The 17,174-nt window shown below is 44.9% G+C and overlaps 1 long non-coding RNA gene across 3 annotated transcripts; it reads left to right on the forward strand.

Annotated features, from left to right (window-relative positions):
* Positions 1-11,192: 11,192 nt before the first annotated feature.
* Positions 11,193-13,666, forward strand: LOC149362051 (uncharacterized). Of its 3 annotated transcripts, none has more exons than XR_016288476.1 (5): positions 11,193-11,573; positions 12,348-12,404; positions 12,517-12,666; positions 12,785-12,950; positions 13,320-13,666. It is a non-coding gene; the product is annotated as an uncharacterized LOC149362051 (long non-coding RNA). The 3 variants fall into 3 exon arrangements; XR_016288478.1 differs by having other exon boundaries at positions 12,517-12,632; XR_016288477.1 differs by lacking the exon at positions 12,348-12,404.
* Positions 13,667-17,174: the final 3,508 nt, after the last annotated feature.

Consider the following 17,174-nt stretch of genomic DNA (forward strand, 5'->3'; position numbering starts at 1 on the left):
GTGACGTTGTCGTTTCAGGCCACAATCCAACATTTGTGCTTTGGGTTGTCATTCAAATCCGGCTAAAGAAAGCGCTACTCAAATCAATTACTCTCACGTGCGATGATTCAGTGCACTGATTTTGAAAGTGTATACGATGGCGACATAGTTATTGAATGCCAGAATCTAGTGGCCAAAATCATCGGCGTCCTCGATCAAACCACTCGTACATATACTAGACGTAATAACGACCACGGTATATTCCCTTTGATGACAATAGACATACTTGAAGTCCTGTAAAAAAAAAAGATTATTACTATCACAAATGAAAAGATCATAGAACCAATAGTTATTACCGCGAACAGTTTCGTTATTACCGGAAGATGTCGGTCGCAATGATGAGGAATGCCAAGCAACAATACCATACCAGGATGATCCGTTAGCGAAAACTAATGCATTTGCAATATATGGGTGGCTATTTAAACTGTATTTTAAACATTATTTGTATTCATGAATGCACTAAAAACATTTAGGAAATGCGTTCCCGAAATTTCATGCTTGGTATTCGAAATATATTCTTAAAATATGCGAAAAATACCTCACTTAAAGCATAATTAGTAATAAGGGAGTAATTACTCATTGACGTAAAGCATACTTGCGTACTTTTTAAATACGTGAAAAATTATGTATGCAGTTTTAACATAATGTAATTGTATTAAAAGTGTTCTTTTGTGAATACCAAAATAATTCATCCCAAGTATATTTCAATTCTAACAAACGTGCAGTTTTTTAAACGTATTTGCAGCACACTTCTAGCGACCGCTGAACAGTCGAGGGCTCGAAATCGCGTTTCGGGAAACGGCATTTGCATTTCGTCAATGTGTTTGAAGTGTGCTTCCGTAAATACGGAAGTAAAGATACTTATATTCTAGCAAATTGGTAGTCCACATTAGCATATTTGCAGCACACTTCAAGCTGTAGTTGAACAATGTAATGCTCAAAATCGAGTTTAGGGAAATCGCATTTTGGTGTTGGAAATGTATTTAAAGTGTACTTTCGTAAGTACGCTATTAATCCGTCTGAAGTATACTTGAATTTTAGCAAATTGGCAGTCCGCGTAAACATATTTGCATTATACTTCAAGCTACCGTTTAACAATCTAGAGCTCGAAATGACATTTCAGGAAACAGTGAAAACTCTCCCTTTCCTGTCGTCCTTTCGTTGCAACACCGCAATCATAGCGCGGGAACAACGCAGGACAAAGACTAGACGGGACGAGAACACCTGCGTTGTTCCCGTGCTATGATTAATGTGTGTCAATGAGTTACCAACCTGTCAAGCCTTTTCCGTTCTGAAGTCCTTTGTTTATGGTAACTTTTAGCAGGAAGGTAATCACCCCTTATTTACACTACGTGCGGGGAACGCGATAGTATGATTGCGGCAAAGGTGCCTTGGGTATTTCCGGGCCCGAATATGCCAGCGAAAAGGACCACTACCGGCAAGGCGCACCGGCTCCCTTAGACGCCCGTGTATCTGTTCGTTGATATTTCGACTCCTAAACTATTTCTGACGCAAGTTTCGACTAGCAATTCGGTTCTACATCGCCTCCCGATTCGAACGCGACCAGTAGGGCACTTCTCGGATAATTTTTGGATCCACAGTCTTTGCGCAAAAAACGCCTCACCGCGCAAGACAGTGCGTTGCTTTCGGTGGGTATATACAGGGTGTTTCACCTAAGACTTTCTGCAATTTTTAAAAATAAGCTATTTGAATTAGATGCGCGCTTTTTCTGGCATAGCATTGTCAGTGGTGTAGTACATCATAATGCAGCTAAGACGTGCTAACTAGCAGGCTTGTTAACCAATATTTAATAGTTAACTTTTAAACTATTACCGTTGGGCTCCTTAATTATTGAGAGGCATGCAGCCCACCGTAAGTAATGTCCACATCCGTTTTTAGAATTTCGAGAACGCGTTTATCCTCGGCGCTGTGGCCCAACAAATTTCGCCTACATCGCGCCAAAATACATGCGGTTTCAGAAGCTTGCAGGCAAAGCAACCTCTTCAGTGCACGTAACTCGTCGAAATAGCCAAAATTTGTTGGGCCACAGCGCCGAGGATAATCGCGTTCTCGAAATTCTAAAAACGGATATGGACATCACTTACGGTGGGCTAGATGCCTCTCAATAATTAAGGAGCCCAACGGTAATAGTTTAAAAGTTAACTATTAAATATTGGTTAACAAGCCTGTTAGTTAGCACGTCTTAGCTGCATTATGATGTACTCACCACTGACAATGCTATGCCAGAAAAAGCGCGCATCTAATTCAAATAGCTTATTTTTAAAAATTGCAGAAAGTCTTAGGTGAAACACCCTGTATAATTCAAGCCAAATATGACGCTTGTGGGAGCATGTGTTGTTTGCTGTGGCACTTCCGTCATGATTTGCTGTGTGTATCTTTGCTGTTCCCATTCCGTCAGGTGACCTTATAATCTCTCACCCCTCTTGATGATAACTGCGCGCATATTCACATTCTGTGAAGCGGCCCAGGCGATGTTTTTTAATCCCAAGCAGATATATTTTTAATGAATTGAATGTATATTTTTAGTCTATTTCTACTGTAATCTAACGTATTTATTCTATATATTTAGTATATATTTAATGCATCATAAATATACTAAGCAGGCAAAAATGCACTTTTCACATATCTTTAAGAACGCTCAAAATATTATTCCTAGTAGACGTAGAAAGCATTCGTTTCGCAGTTTAAGCATAGGGACAAAAAATGGGCAATAAATATTAAATTAATACAATATGTTTGAAATGAATTTTCAGCGCATCCTCTTTTTCGCTAAGGGATTACGCGGCCGGAATGCAACTCCAAAAAGATATGAGGAATTGTACGCGATGTTGTTGATTTAAGAAAAAAGAATCTATCGTTGCTGACGTAATCTCAGATCAGGTCGCTAATACATTCAAAAATCATTTCGTTTATCGTGGAAGGAACATGGTTGATAGATTCCCTTCAACAATGCCTTGCTTGAGGACACCTACAGTGACAAATAATATCTTCACTTTTCTGAATATAACTGAAGATGAGATGAAACCAATAATTAAAGGTCTGTGGAAAAACAAAGCCTGTGGCCATGACGGTATACCAGGAAAGGTACTAAAGGACAGTGTTTATATCCTTTGCGTCCCCTTAAGCAACATATGTATCCACGCGTTGGCTAGTTCTGAATGTACGATAAACTAAAAGATTGAGAAAGTGGTCCCCGTCAAGATGGGTGCTGACCCCAATAGTTATAGACCTATATCAGTGCTCAGTGTGATCAACACTCTTTTCTAAAAAATAATAGCTCTGCAATTTAATCAGTTTTCTCTTTATAAAACTCTGATTTATGCTGAGGAGCATGGCTTTGTTCCAGCTAAATCCACAACTACAGCCGTTACATCGCTTTCTCAGTACATCAACAATGCTCTTCACAAAAACCATATTGAAATTGTAATAGTCCTCGGCATAAAAAACGCATCTGAAAGCGTTTATCACTCTGTGTTGTTGAAAAAATTGGAAGCTTGTGGCTTTAATAACGACTTGCTCCAGTTCTTTGATTTGAAAGTAGTGCTGAATAATAGACAATCAACATTTAAACCTATTACTTTCGGGGTTCCACAAGGATCTGTGTTGGGTCCTGTTTTGTTTTCTACGTCCCAAAGGTCGCTCAATTTTCAAGGATCTTTATGTATGCGGATTACGCTGCCCTTTGGTTCACAGCTGAATTACTGTCCCGTCTAGAAAAGAAAATAACATCCCAACTTTATAATATTTCAGAATGGTTTCGTGCTAATACATCAACGGTAAATGTTGACAAAACAAAGTACGCAGTATTCCACTCTAGGAGAACGAACATTGCTCCCAACATGATTCACATATGACTAAACAACCGGTGGTTTCTTCAATACCTTGGCGTCATCTTTCACCAACACTTGCATGGGCAAGAACAAATAGATAAGATATATAAGAAGTTATTTTTTAGCTGTTACGCAATTGTTAAGGCCAAACGGTGTTTCCCACATGATGTACCACGATCCTTATATTTCCCCTTATTAGTTACTGCTGCAAATCTTGGGGACAGACTTACAAAAGTTATCTACATCCAGTATACAGGCTACAAAAGAGAGCATTGCGTGTGACAGGGTATGCATCGTCAAATTTCAACAACAATAACTTATATCAGGAACAGGGAGTGCTATCATTTGAATCTGTGCCTAATTACAAACTATGTATATTGAAGAATAAGACTACTAATACTAGTATTCCGCTGCCATTCGATATTTTAGTACCATCCTGAAACAACAGACACGCATAAAATGACAACTTCAACCTGCATACCTGTCCCAATGTGTTCGGTCAGCGCTTGATTCAATTTTCAGGAGAAAAAATTTGGAATGCAGTACTTATCAAACCGATCAATGAGAAACTTGCAAATAACTTAAAGCTCAGTTCCAAGCTGCTCTTCATTTACAGCCAGGAAAAGCTCTAAGCACTCCCCCCCCCCCCCCTTCCCTGTTTTTGTTTCCTTCCCTATTCGATGTTTCTGCTTTGGTTTATATGGCTGTTCATTAAAATGTGTACTTTGCTGTGTGCATTTTGATTCTTTAGTTCTTTTCCTCGTTTTGTTACAGCTGCTTGATGAAGCGCATTTTGTACTCAACCGCCAACTAGCCCAACGGCTATCGGTTCAGATATTTTTATATCTATTCCTCTGTGTATCAATAAATATTGCTTTGAAATTTTGTTCCATTTTCTTGTTTACTTTCACCGTCCTCTTGTTCTTCACGCCGGATTAAAAGCTCACCCTACGTTTCGCCACGCCGAGATCCAACATTGTGCGTCACAGCGATACCACCTGTTGGCGCTGAAATGACTAAAGAAAGAACAGGTGCCCGGCGTACATAGAATAACAAATGATGGCGGCAGAATGGGAAAGCTACAGGCGAACTCCGTTTCTGCACCGTCTAGCACTTAAACGCATCAACCAGAGGACCTGCTTTGCGGTGCGGTTTTTCACAGTATGAACTCCACGGCATTAGATGGTCGTGATCTAAGGCTGCAGAAGTGTTGATGCTTCCATCCAATTTCAAATTATAGAAAAAGTCGAATAAGAGGTTCAGTTTTCTTGGAACGAGTTTGCGGGAGAATTCCTTTGCGTCAGCTTAAAAGTGGGAATTTTTCTTCCACGAGGGCTCTATCTAGCAGGCCCCTATCATTCCTGATGGTCATTCCTGATCGGGCATTCATGGAAAAAGCAAGAAAACGAAAGATGGTTTTTTCAGGTGTCTGATGCACAAAGAAAAATTACTGATTATGCTCGATGGACACATGAATTAAATTGAGCGCGCTTCAGTTTTTCTCTAATGATACGGGAAAGCAGCAAGACAACATGATTTTGCAACAGCGGAGCATAGAAATCATCATTGTGGCATTGCATCGGTGCTATAAATAGCCGTTGTAAGTACAAATTGCGCACAAAAGACACACACGGGAAGAAACAGGAGGGAGACTGAGAGAACGCGCTCTTTCAGTCTCCCTCGTCTTTCTTCCTGTGTGTGTCTTTTGTGCGCAATTTGTACCTACAACAGTATGCACAACTCGCCCAACAGGAAGTTCTTAATAAATACCCGTGCTCGTACCACTTAATAAGCAGCATTTTTAACGGGTAAAGAGGCTTGTCATCCTGTTTTTCGTGGGTTGTTTGAAAAGTCACACTTTTGCATACGTTGTGCTTTGCAACCTAGCAAAAGTCTAGATAGCCAGAATGTGGAAAACCTTTAGGAAGACACGTGCAAACAAGTGGCGGACGCCACGGCTGATGTTGTGCCGGGCTCGAAGTCAAGTCGCACGCCTTACGGTCAGAGAGTATGGTAAGGGGGTGGAGTCCCGGCAACGGTCCGGCGGAGCGCTGGCAAAACCACTCCGGTGACGAATCCGGGAAATGCAGGAAGGAAGCGGAACGGGTTCGTGCTGTTGCAATCCATCTATTTAGATGTATATGTTAGCTAAGTCATTGCACTTGCAGTGGTCCTGGGCTAGTATGCGCGCAACGCGTCACGGTCTAGTTCGAAACTCGCCGACGATCGCCCCCTCCACCGCATGAATTCAATTTTGACGTGTACAGACAGCAATATCTTTCATCTGCCTTTGACACTAGCACAAATTTGCACCCTCGTTTTTGGGAGAAGGCTTTACGTAAAATATGGCTAAAGATCTTTTGAGGTCACCGGAGTGGTGAGTGGTACAAATAATTTTTGGAACCCTTAGGGAACACGGGTTAGTGGGCACCAGTTGATTAGGAGGGGTTGCAGGGAAGGGGGTGTGTGAAGAAGGGGAGTTTTCAGTTTACTGTGCTGTCTAGGGCTTAATCTCATGGCAAACACCTAGGTAAACTTGTAATTCTCTAAGCCCGATATCTAAACATCACACTCTTTCTTCTAACTTCAAGTTGCTTGGCTCCTTTCTGGCTTCCTTCAATACTCTTATTAGCCTTTCCCAGTAAAATGCTGTGAATGCTTCTTCCTTATCAGTTTTTATCGAAAATTGCACTTGAGAAAGGGTAGAATGGGAGAGACGAAATCAAAGCGCGCTCATTCTGGTGCCGGCAGCTCTTCCGTTCGGAGCTTCCAGCGCCGTGTTCAATTGTTAGTCCCCGCTTATACCGTGCTCGCTTCCACCATGGTTTTTTATATTCGTGCTATTCTCTCTGCAGGTATCGCGAAGATCCGGGAGATCGACGAGGACCACAGGGACTTGGGAATCCACCGTCGCCTGCTGCTGGAGAGGCTTGTCGACGAGCTGTGTTGGGCAAAGGAGTATTCGAGCGACGATGAGAGCGACAGCACCGACGACGAGACCGACAGCAGCGAGGACGACTGCGACAAGAGCCAAGAGCACAGCGGCAGGAGCCAAGACGACAGCCAATGCAGAGACCTCGCCGCTGGAGACCTGGATTCTAGCTGTGGAAAAGTTGGCACTCCGATAGACTCCGCCGCTATCGTCCGATGACCAGGAGACGTGGATGGTTGTTCCGGGAGGCAGTGGTCTCAAGCTCACCCTGAGCAGAGGCAAGTCACCGGTGCAAACGGAGCAGGAGACCTAAACTCTCGTCGAAACATCGTTCCTGACAATGCCGGCAGCAGCAAACACCTGCCCTTCTCCGAGCCCGTTCCAGAATGCTACTTGTAAATCAGTAACACATAACGGAACGCAATGCTTCTACGCTAGTCTGTAGCTGATCATGGTATTTTGGGGAGAGCCTACAACGCAATCAACCACCAGAAATTAAACACAGACTTTCCTTTCAATTCAAACACACATGTAACGAATACAGTAGACAGGCAGCAACCGTTGAAGCATGATGGCGAGTTGCAGATGAATATCTTTCAAACGCGTGCGCTAATAAAATACAAGAAAGACGGCACAAGAGCTTTTTGCAAGTACAATGTTTTTTTGAACAACACTTTTTCTAAATACGTAGACAGAATGAACACACAACCGTAACCAATACCGGCAACATCTCATCAGGCCTGGAACAAGAATAAAGAGAGAGATGTGAGGTCGCAGCCGCTTTTAAGTACACCCGGCGGCAAAATAAGTCGGGGCACGCGAGAGGCGGCCAGAATCAGATAAAACTGCATCGCCGCGCCGTCTGACGTTGCGCTTCTGGTGTCGAGACATCGCAGTGCGCGTGCGCGTCCTTTCATGCTTGCAGCCGTGTCTTTTTCCTCGCTTGCGCCGTACTAGCTGATTACCTGCGGCATTTGGCAGTAGGGGCCGCTTTCTCTATTTGCTACGTCATGTGCGCAGTTTTGGGTGGGGGTAAGAGGGGGTGCACGGCGAGGGTGAAGCGTGCGCTGCTCGCTTTGCCCTGGCTGGACAGATAACGTATCGCGTCTCTCGGCGATAGCGGGTTGCCGCATACATGATCACTTCCATTCCTTTCGTTTTTTTTTTTACGACCGTGTGATGTTGAAATAGGAAAGAGCACGCCGCAACAGAGAGGCGTTCAGTAGAAAAATTATTCCATTTATTAACATCAGATGAGAGAATGGTTGGTTTATGGGGTTTAACGTCCCAAAGCAACTGAGGCTATGAGAGACGCCGTAGTGGAGGGCTCCGGAAATTTCGACCGCCTGGGGTTTTTTAACATGCACTGACATCGCACAGTACACAGGCCTCGAATTTCTGCTCCAAAGAAATTCAACCGCCGCGGCCGGGATCGAACCCGCGTCGTTCGGGTTCTAAGGACGCGCGGGCATATGCAGGTCACTTGCACATGCAATAAATTACACGTAGACGGGTAACGCAATAACGCGAGCAAGGTTAGGCGTGGCCATATATGTTGAACATAAAAAATAAAAGTGAAACCAACTCTAAGGGCCAACAAAAGACAAAAATATTGCCGAAATCTGTGCTCTGCGCCCTTCTCTTTCTTTAAGAGGCATCGGCGAATGCATTGTTTCATTAATTAATGTTTTATTGTGTTTACGGGATGATGATACTATTACGTAACAATTCAAGCGAACCCATTTTGCTTACAACTCCATACTATACATTGCCCCTTCGTGTAGCATTGCCCACAGGACGCGCACGTGACCAAAGTACCATGCGTGTTTTCAGGAATAGTTCTGCCAGTGAAATTTTGTGTTATATTAATGGAACTGGGTGAGTGGTTATGATGAGTACAGCACAGTGGTTGAGTCATGTGTCTGCAAACTCTTTTTCGTTAGGCTGTATGGCACACGAGAACTTCCATGATGATCAACGCAACAAACAGATTTGGAACCTTTTATTACCTACAATTTATTTTCTACTTAGTCCCTTTGTATTGCCTGTTTCCAGCAGAAGAAAACCGAATGAAAAAAATGGCTCTAAGGGTTTGTCTCTGTGACAGGAGCGTAGTACCGTAGTGCAGACACGAGCAAACCGCTATCTTCGACCTCGAGGCACAAAGGGCCTTGGTTGCGAGAGCTCGGGCAGCGGCTTCAGCCAACGGAGTCCCGGACTGAGGACCCGACCAACTCCGCCCTTGCCCGGAAACCATTTCTACAATTGTACTACTATTATGGCAAGCAACTGCTTCAGCGCTTAGAACTATCGGGCAGGGTGGCGTGTTGTTCAAACTCTTTAGTGAAGGGCATGCACATGTGCCGGCAAATATAAAACTCGTCAGCGTCAATACTTGTCGCTGTACTGAGCTGTCATTAAACACAGACAAACTGTTGTTTCGCATGGTCGCAGTGAACGACTGTCGAAGCTGTAATGATGCAAATATGGCAAATAGTTTTCGGAGCTATCACGTGTAATCACACTCTTTCAGAGCATTCTGCTCGCTTGCAGCGAGCGTAGAAATCGCAACACGTCCAGCGTGGTTACAGGAAGTGAGAAGGACCCGTGCCAGCAGCGATGAGTAATAGCTCGTTCAAAAAAACAAATCTTGCAACTGTGTGTTATCTGTCCAGCCAGGGCAAAGCGAGCAGCGCACGCTTCACCCTCGCCGTGCACCCCCTCTTACCCCCACCCAGAACTGCGCGCATGACGCAGCAAATAGAGAAAGCGGCCCCTACTGCCAAATGCCGCAGGTAATCAGCTAGTACGGCGCAAGCGAGGAAAAAGACACGGCTGCAAGCATGAAAGGACGCGCACGCGCACTGCGATCTCTCGACACCAGAAGAGCAACGTCAGACGGCGCGGCGATGCAGTTTTATCTGATTCTGGCCGCCTCTCGCGTGCCCCGACTTATTTTGCCGCCGGGTGTACATAGGTAGAAAGATTATTTCGTAAACACACACCGAATGGTGACAGTTTTATTCGTAATTGGAAAAACGGGTTGTCCGTAGCGTGAACTTTAGTTTAGGTCGCTAATATTTTCGATACTCATCCTGTAGATTGCTCCAAAGAACGTGCTGAGATTACTACCTCCGATAACGCATTGGTTAATAAAACCTGCTCTAAGGAACACCTTCAGTGCCAGTGATAAATCCAAAGAGGAAATAACGTCAGAAATTACTTCACCAGCGAATGAAAGAGACACCAGGAGAAGAAAACAGGACAACGCTGGACTAACAACTGAAGTTTAATCGAGAAACGGCCAACCTAGGTCACTAGAAGACGCATGCGTCTCAGACACACCGAACAAAACAAACAAATACATAAGTGGCAGATCACCGAGGAATGCATACACGCTCCAACACTGGCAACCAACAAAATACAGATAATAGGCCTATCAATCTTGCACGCGCATACTTCTGCGTCAGTGACAAAATAAAACCTCGCTTAATGACGAAATTTAGAACCAGGTAATAAACGATACTATTGGCATTTTTTTCAGAGAGAAGGATCGTAATGCACCACACAACGGTTTGTTGCAGTTGTTTAAAAAGATCGGTGTTGCGCCTTTCTTCCATTTCCAAATTTCTGCGAAGTATATTTCATACTCTCTTAAATAGATTGTAGAAAAAGTGGACTAAAGGGTGCAGTTTTCTTGGAACGGGTTAGCGGGAGAATTCCTTGCTCTGCGTCACTTTAAATGTGCGAATTTTCTTCCACGAAATCTCTATCATGCAGGCCCTTGTCATTCTCGATTGTGTTTTCTTATCACCGCCCACGAAACACAAAACGTCTTACGGACGTCTCGGAACAGCTTGAAATGACTAGAAACGTCTTGCGCTGTGTTCAAACGTCTCATAGATGTCAACAAGAAGTTTCCTCTGCGACGTCTCTTAAACATCTGCAGTCAGACGTTTGCTGTGAAACTTCTGTGAAACATCTGTAGTCAGATGTTTTCTAGACTTGTTTCTAACACGTGGAACTTGAGACCACGTCAAGGAGATGCGCCAGCAATCAGCAGAGAGTTGCCACCGTGGATTAAACATGCTGTAAATCACGGCACATAAATTAGATGGCTCTCCTGCTTGACGTTTCGAAGAGCAGGCGCGCCGGTGCAAAGACCGCTCTTTGTATTCGAACACTGAAAGCGCGTTTTCTCCTACGGAGCCCGAATCACGTTCCACATCGAGTGCAGCTAACCCGCCACTCATAAGGCTGGATTTAGGTAACATATAATGGCCCTGAAAGCCGACGGTAGTTACGCTAGCGAAAAAATTTGCTTCACGATGCGACAGCACGCGGATTGACAGGCGCAACGTACGCTGCCTTCGCCGCCGCCTTCGCCGAGCTCGCTCGCGCGCTTATCGCCCGCGCGCTATCGTGTCGGCAGATCTTGGAGGCAATAATCTTTCTTGAGTCACGCCGCAGCTTGCTGCTTGGTGTCGCTCGCACGGTGGCGATGCAGGCTAGTTTGCCAAAGTGGCTTTAACCGTTCGAAGCAATACTTCATTTCGCCATTTAGCGTTGCAGAGGCTAGCGATACGCGCGCAAAGTGGATGCTGCGTACATACGTTGTAGTACGTTTCGCTGCGCACTTTTTTCCGCGCTGGTTGGCACTTCACGCCGCTGCAGTTCGCAGTTTCCCCTTTTTCTGCGGTATCGTTTACTACCAGTGTTGCACTGAGATGTGAGCCTCGTTTTCCGCAAAAGTAAGCAACCTTCCATTTCTTTTCTGTGGTGAAAGTGTCGGCCTTGTTTTCGATAAGCCTCTAACGCGCCTGATTGAACGGTCGGCTAGTGTGTCACTCCTTTGGTTTACAAATCACAAAACAGTATCAGCCAGTGCTTTACATACCAAAGTGCTGTTTGAGCTTTTGTTAAAGTGGATACAGCTAGGCTGCTCTCGCATGCCAGTTGCTTTCTTTACCAAGGCGGTGACAAGGTGAACGTGACAAAGCTTCAAACCAACCAGCTTTGTTTAAGCGTACGTTGATAAGGCGCGAATTTTTCCTAGGCATTGATTAAAGTCTGTGCTCTATTGCATTCTGGCAGGGTTTTATTCTTGCCAAGGACTCTCATCTGGCCACCTGTGTGCTCTAATTCTTGCTGTGATTGCCGTCAGTGAAACTCGCGTTAAAAAAGGCTTTGGTTATCTTCACTAAGGTATTTGTTTGGGCTGGTCGGTACATTGTTAAAACTGAAGGCACAGCGCACGAAGGACCTGTCCTGTCCTTCGTGCGCTGTGCCTTCAGTTTTTGGTTATCTTAACTGCGTCAAGCTTTTATTTCATTAGGGCTGAGAGCCCCTGCACAAAGGTAGTTTACTCAGTGGTGCTGCTCTGTATGTGTGCAGGCTGTTTGAAAGTGCAGTGAAGTACTACGACTCTTTGCAGGCATGGCAGCTTTTATTTTCTGGAAAACTATTGCGCCGTGCACAGCTGGCGTTGTCCCTGCTTCACTCTGTGCATTTCGTTTTGGGTACAGGCTGTTCAACAGTGTTTTTCAGAGGACCTCCTTGCCTGCTCAAATTCTCAAGTCTTGGTAAGCACGCTTTGCAGCTGACACCTTTTCTTTCACTTCATGATTTCTTGTATAGGTCTGGGCTGTTTGCTAATGTTGATTCCACAAGCCCCATTATTTGTTTGTCCTTTAGAACCCCAACTGTTGGCCGGAGGAGCAAGGACCTGGTCTAGTTTCACGCAAATTAATCGCAGCACCTTGTACTTGGTTGTTCAGAAAACTTGGCCTGGAGATTGTTTCAGTTCTGAGGTGGGAATCTGACAAATGCTTCTTGTGCAGTGGTGTAAGTAATCTCTTGCCCGCTGTTTGAGCTTCATCGTACAGATTAGAAAGGGCTTAATTGTTTGGCAATGCAGTGTTAGGAACCTTATACATACACACTTTTATTTCTTATCTTTCAGATGTGCCCCTGTGTGGCTGTCAAGGAGAGGTCCAAGATTTAGCCCATCTCTGGTGTTTACTGAAGTGATGCAGGTATTACCAGGACAGCAGCATCTGTGCTATGTTTTCGTGTGACGGTGCAAGATGTCAACCATCAACCACTTTTGATTCAGCCACATCTTGCAGGTAAGAGAAAGCCTGTTTGCAAGATGCAGCTTAGGAGGTTCTGTGAGTACAGTGTGCATCACAATAAGGCAGTGGACTTGCTATTGACTGCTTGGCTTTCAGTGTCCATGCACGCTGTTTGAATTTTGCTTCTGTTAAAGGCCTCCACAGTGTTTGACTTCTTGAGTTTATGGTGAGCCGTAGCACTCTGCTGAAATGCCGCTTGCAATGACATCATATGCATTATGTTTTTGGTTAGCTTATTTTATTGCCTGTGCTGTCACTCCTTGCCATTTCCTTGTCTTATTTGCTTCCGACTCCTCATTGGCCATTCTACATGCACCTGACTGACTGTGCTTTTGGTTACTCTAATATTTTTCACTTCTGCAGGCTGCTGAACAGAGCTGGATTTGACTTCCCCTTGTTACCATCTAGTTGGCATCCTCCTTGCAAGAAAAGCGATGTTTGGAACACCTAGCGAGCTCTTCATTGCCGTCCACATCACAGCAACTTGATCATCAACGCATCCGTTGTGAAAAAGGCCTGGGGCCGGCTGAATTTTTGATTTAACAGTTGGTTGCTGCTCGACACTTTCCCGCCATTCAAGTGCTTACCGTTGTAATGTCAGCCAAACCAGTGAAGCTACCTCCTCCATGGCTTCTAACATTAATTTCCTGGTCCCTTTCTTTTTTGTGTGTGGGTGTATGCACTGGATTCAATAAAGAGTAACTCAGTGACTGAAAAGTGTGCTAGCACATGCAATTATGGCTCATTACTACAGCCATACATCCCTTGTAATGTGGGCTTATTGTTCGGGTCATTGCAGATCAGCTTTGAGTTCATTTTTGAGTGTATACCAGAAAAATGAACTATAACATTTTTAAAGCTTTAGCGTGTTTAAAGGCAGCACTAAAAATCAGTCTTGAGATGCGTAATATATTACAGGCGCCCATTTCGGAAAAAAAAGGAACGTCTAAAAAAATTCTAGTAAAGTTCTACCTCAGAAGTTTTCTAGCCGTATACAAGCGTAGCGTTAGCAGAGCTAATGGAGGGCTAGTAAACGTTTAAGTCTAAAACACTGCTTAGATGAAACTTCTTCTAGATGTCAAGCTTTTTTTAGACTTTTTTTAGACGTCTATTAGCGCTTTTTGTGTTTCGTGGGCGGGTGTAGGTGACAAGGCGTTCTTGCAATAGAAAGAGAACGAAAGGTGATTTTAGGCGTTTGCCACACAAAGAAAAAGGAGTGCCCATGGACAACGACACATGAATTGAATTGAGCACGGTTCAGTTTTTATCGAAATATACGGGAAGGCCGCAAGACGACACGTTTGTGGACAAGCGTAGCATCAAAAGTCATTATTGTGGGTGTGCATCGGCGCTATAAATACACCTGTTCGTTTAACTTAATAAGCAGCATTTTCAATGAGGGGCACAGATGCTCGTTATCCTCTTTTTCCTGGGCGTTGTAAAAAGGAGAACTTTTTCTTATTTTGCATCTTTCCAACGCAGTAAAAGACTACATCGTCAGAACATGGAATACTTTAAGGAAGACACATGAAATCTGGTGCCGGACGCCAAGGCCGGTGTTGCGGCGCGCTCGAAATCAAGTAGCACGCCTTGCGACCAGTGAATATGCTAAGGGGGTTGAGCCCAGGCATTGGTCTAGCGGACCGCTGGCAGGAGCACTCCAGCGACGACTTCAGGATATGCAGGAGCGAAGCGTAACGCAATTCGTGCTGTGTAATCCATCTATTTAGATGTATATGTTAGCTAAGTCATTGCACTTAGAGTGGCCCTGGGCTACTGTTCCTACACCACGTCACGGTCCATTTCAAAACTCGCCGACGATCGCCCCACTCCATCGCATGAATTCAATTTTGACGCGTACAGACAGCAATAACATTCATCTGCCTTTGACACTAGCAAAAATTTGCACCTTCCGTTTGGGAAGAAGGCTTTATCTAAAATGTGACTAAAGATCTTTTGAGATCCCCGGAGTGGTGAGTGGTACACACCATTTCGGGGACCCTAACGAAACGCTGGTAGAGGGGTACCAGTTGATTAGAAGGGGTTGCAGGGAAGGGGGTATGTGAAAAAGGGAAGTTTTCAGTTTACTGTGCTGTCCAGGGCTTAGTCTCACGACACACCCAGGTCAACTTGTAATTCACCAAGCCCGATATCTAAACATCACACTCTTCCTTCTAATTTCAAGTTGCTTGGTTCCTTTCTGCCTTCCTTCAAACCCCATTCCCAGTAAAATATTGTGACGGCTTCTCCCTTATCAACTTTTCTGGGAAATAGCACTTGAGAAAGGGAAACGCCCACTGCTATCTGAATCAGTTTCATCATCTTTTCCTTCTCTGTAAGACGTGTCGCATTCCGAAGCCTTGATTTCACCCTGATTCATTTTCTTCAAAGGACGCATATCACTTGCCGCACGAAGCTGTTCCTACGCTTATGTCGTGTGCATGAGAACCAGGTGGATTGGTTGTGCTGAGAACTTGTCGACGAAATGCTGTGCGTGCGGGCGAGTGCTTTGGCGGTGCAGAGGAAGGTGCTGTGTGCGCTCCTATTTTTTTCTCCGTCAGCGTTGGCAACGAGCAGACCGTCGGCCTTTTCCGCTCTGCAAACCTCACTATTATGGGTGCGATTTTGTCTTTCTGTGCCTTTAATCTGTGCACAGCTTCAAGTGAGTGTTTTTCAGGCACCGGCAGATCAAGCTTGCTGCTAAGGTCCACTAGGACCTGGTAGAGATCCTGGTCCTCTGCTTCTTGAAAGCCGTGTATTTCAATATTCTTCCGTCTCGATTATTGTTCTCCACTTTCTACTCGTTCCCTGAGCTTTGCGATTTCGTTATCTTTTTCTTGCATGTTTTGTTGCAGTTCTTGTGAGGTTTTCTTGAGTTCAGCAATTTCGTTCTGCTGATCTTTCACCTTTGTCAGGAGGTCTTCAAACTTAGCTGCTAAAAATTCAGTTGACTTCTCAATGGCCTGAGATGTGTTGCACTGGTTATCTACCTTTCTTTCAAGATTTTCAACCCTACCCAAGACTTCCAATACCTTCTGGTTTAGATCACCAATCAGCCCAGCCAAAGAGCTGTGCTCACTTGACTCAGACAGTGCTTTTTTTCTGCGCTCTTCCGCATCACTGCTATCTGAATCAGTTTCATCATCTTTTCTTCTCTGTTACACGTGTCACATTCCGAAGCCTTGATTTCGCCCTGATTCATTTTCGTCAAAGGACGCATATGACTTGCCGCACGAAGCTGTTCCTACGCTTATGTCGCGTGGATGAGAACCAGGTGGATTAGTTGTGCTGAGAACTTGTCGACGAACTGCTGTGGGTGCGGACGAGTGCTTTGGTGGTGCAGAGGTAGGTGCTGTGTGCGCTCCTTTTTTTTTTCTCTGTCGGCGTTGGCAACGAGCAGACCGTCGGCTTCGGACAACCGAAGGGCAGCAAATCCACGCGTCGAGTGGCTGAGGCCATCGGCAAAGTAGGGGCAATGAAGGGATTGGAGCACTTCGCAGTGAACCCAGAGGAAAAGGCGGCGGCGAAAGCGACCTTATGTGATCACGGCACCATCCCCGGCGTCGTTGGCTCCGTCGACAGCGTGCTTATTGCAGTGAATGCGCCGCGGGGTGATGCCGGAAACAAGGCACAATTCTTGAGCCGCACAGGATTTTACGCGGTGAACACCATGATCTTGAATAGACCGCCTTTTTGACCGCCGGCGTTCGCAAGCCGGAACCTCTACTTTGCAAGCTGACGACTGAGTATGTGTGTCTCGTTTCTCGTAGATCTGCGACGCTAGTACGAAAACCCCTCGCTGCCCGTGATCTTGCTATGATGCGTTTTTGTGACGCAACCGGTGGCTGCGTCCGAAGCTGGAGTGAGAACTGCTGAAGGATGGAGGGCTTCTGCTGGGTAAGCAGCCACAAAGCCCTGTCGATCATCGGGCTACCTCGACAACATATATCAAGGTACAATGCTGCACAGTGGCTCATACCTAGCTTTAAGAATGAGGCGTGCTAGTTATACGCTGTAATAGTACCCACAATGACAGCGTATTGTATTTTTGTCTAATTACTGTTATTAACGGAACAGAGGCACAAGAAACATTATTTAAAAAAAAATAATCGTATTTACTGACTAAACGCAAAGGCAAAAATGTGTATACATCATTTCATTAGTGTTGTGTACGACATCATAGGCTATAAGGCTGCCCCGCCGCGGTGGCTCAGTGGT

The sequence above is a fragment of the Amblyomma mixtum genome, chromosome 2 (genome assembly GCF_055824585.1).
Source record: "Amblyomma mixtum isolate Tamu chromosome 2, ASM5582458v1, whole genome shotgun sequence".
Lineage (NCBI taxonomy): Eukaryota > Metazoa > Arthropoda > Arachnida > Ixodida > Ixodidae > Amblyomma > Amblyomma mixtum.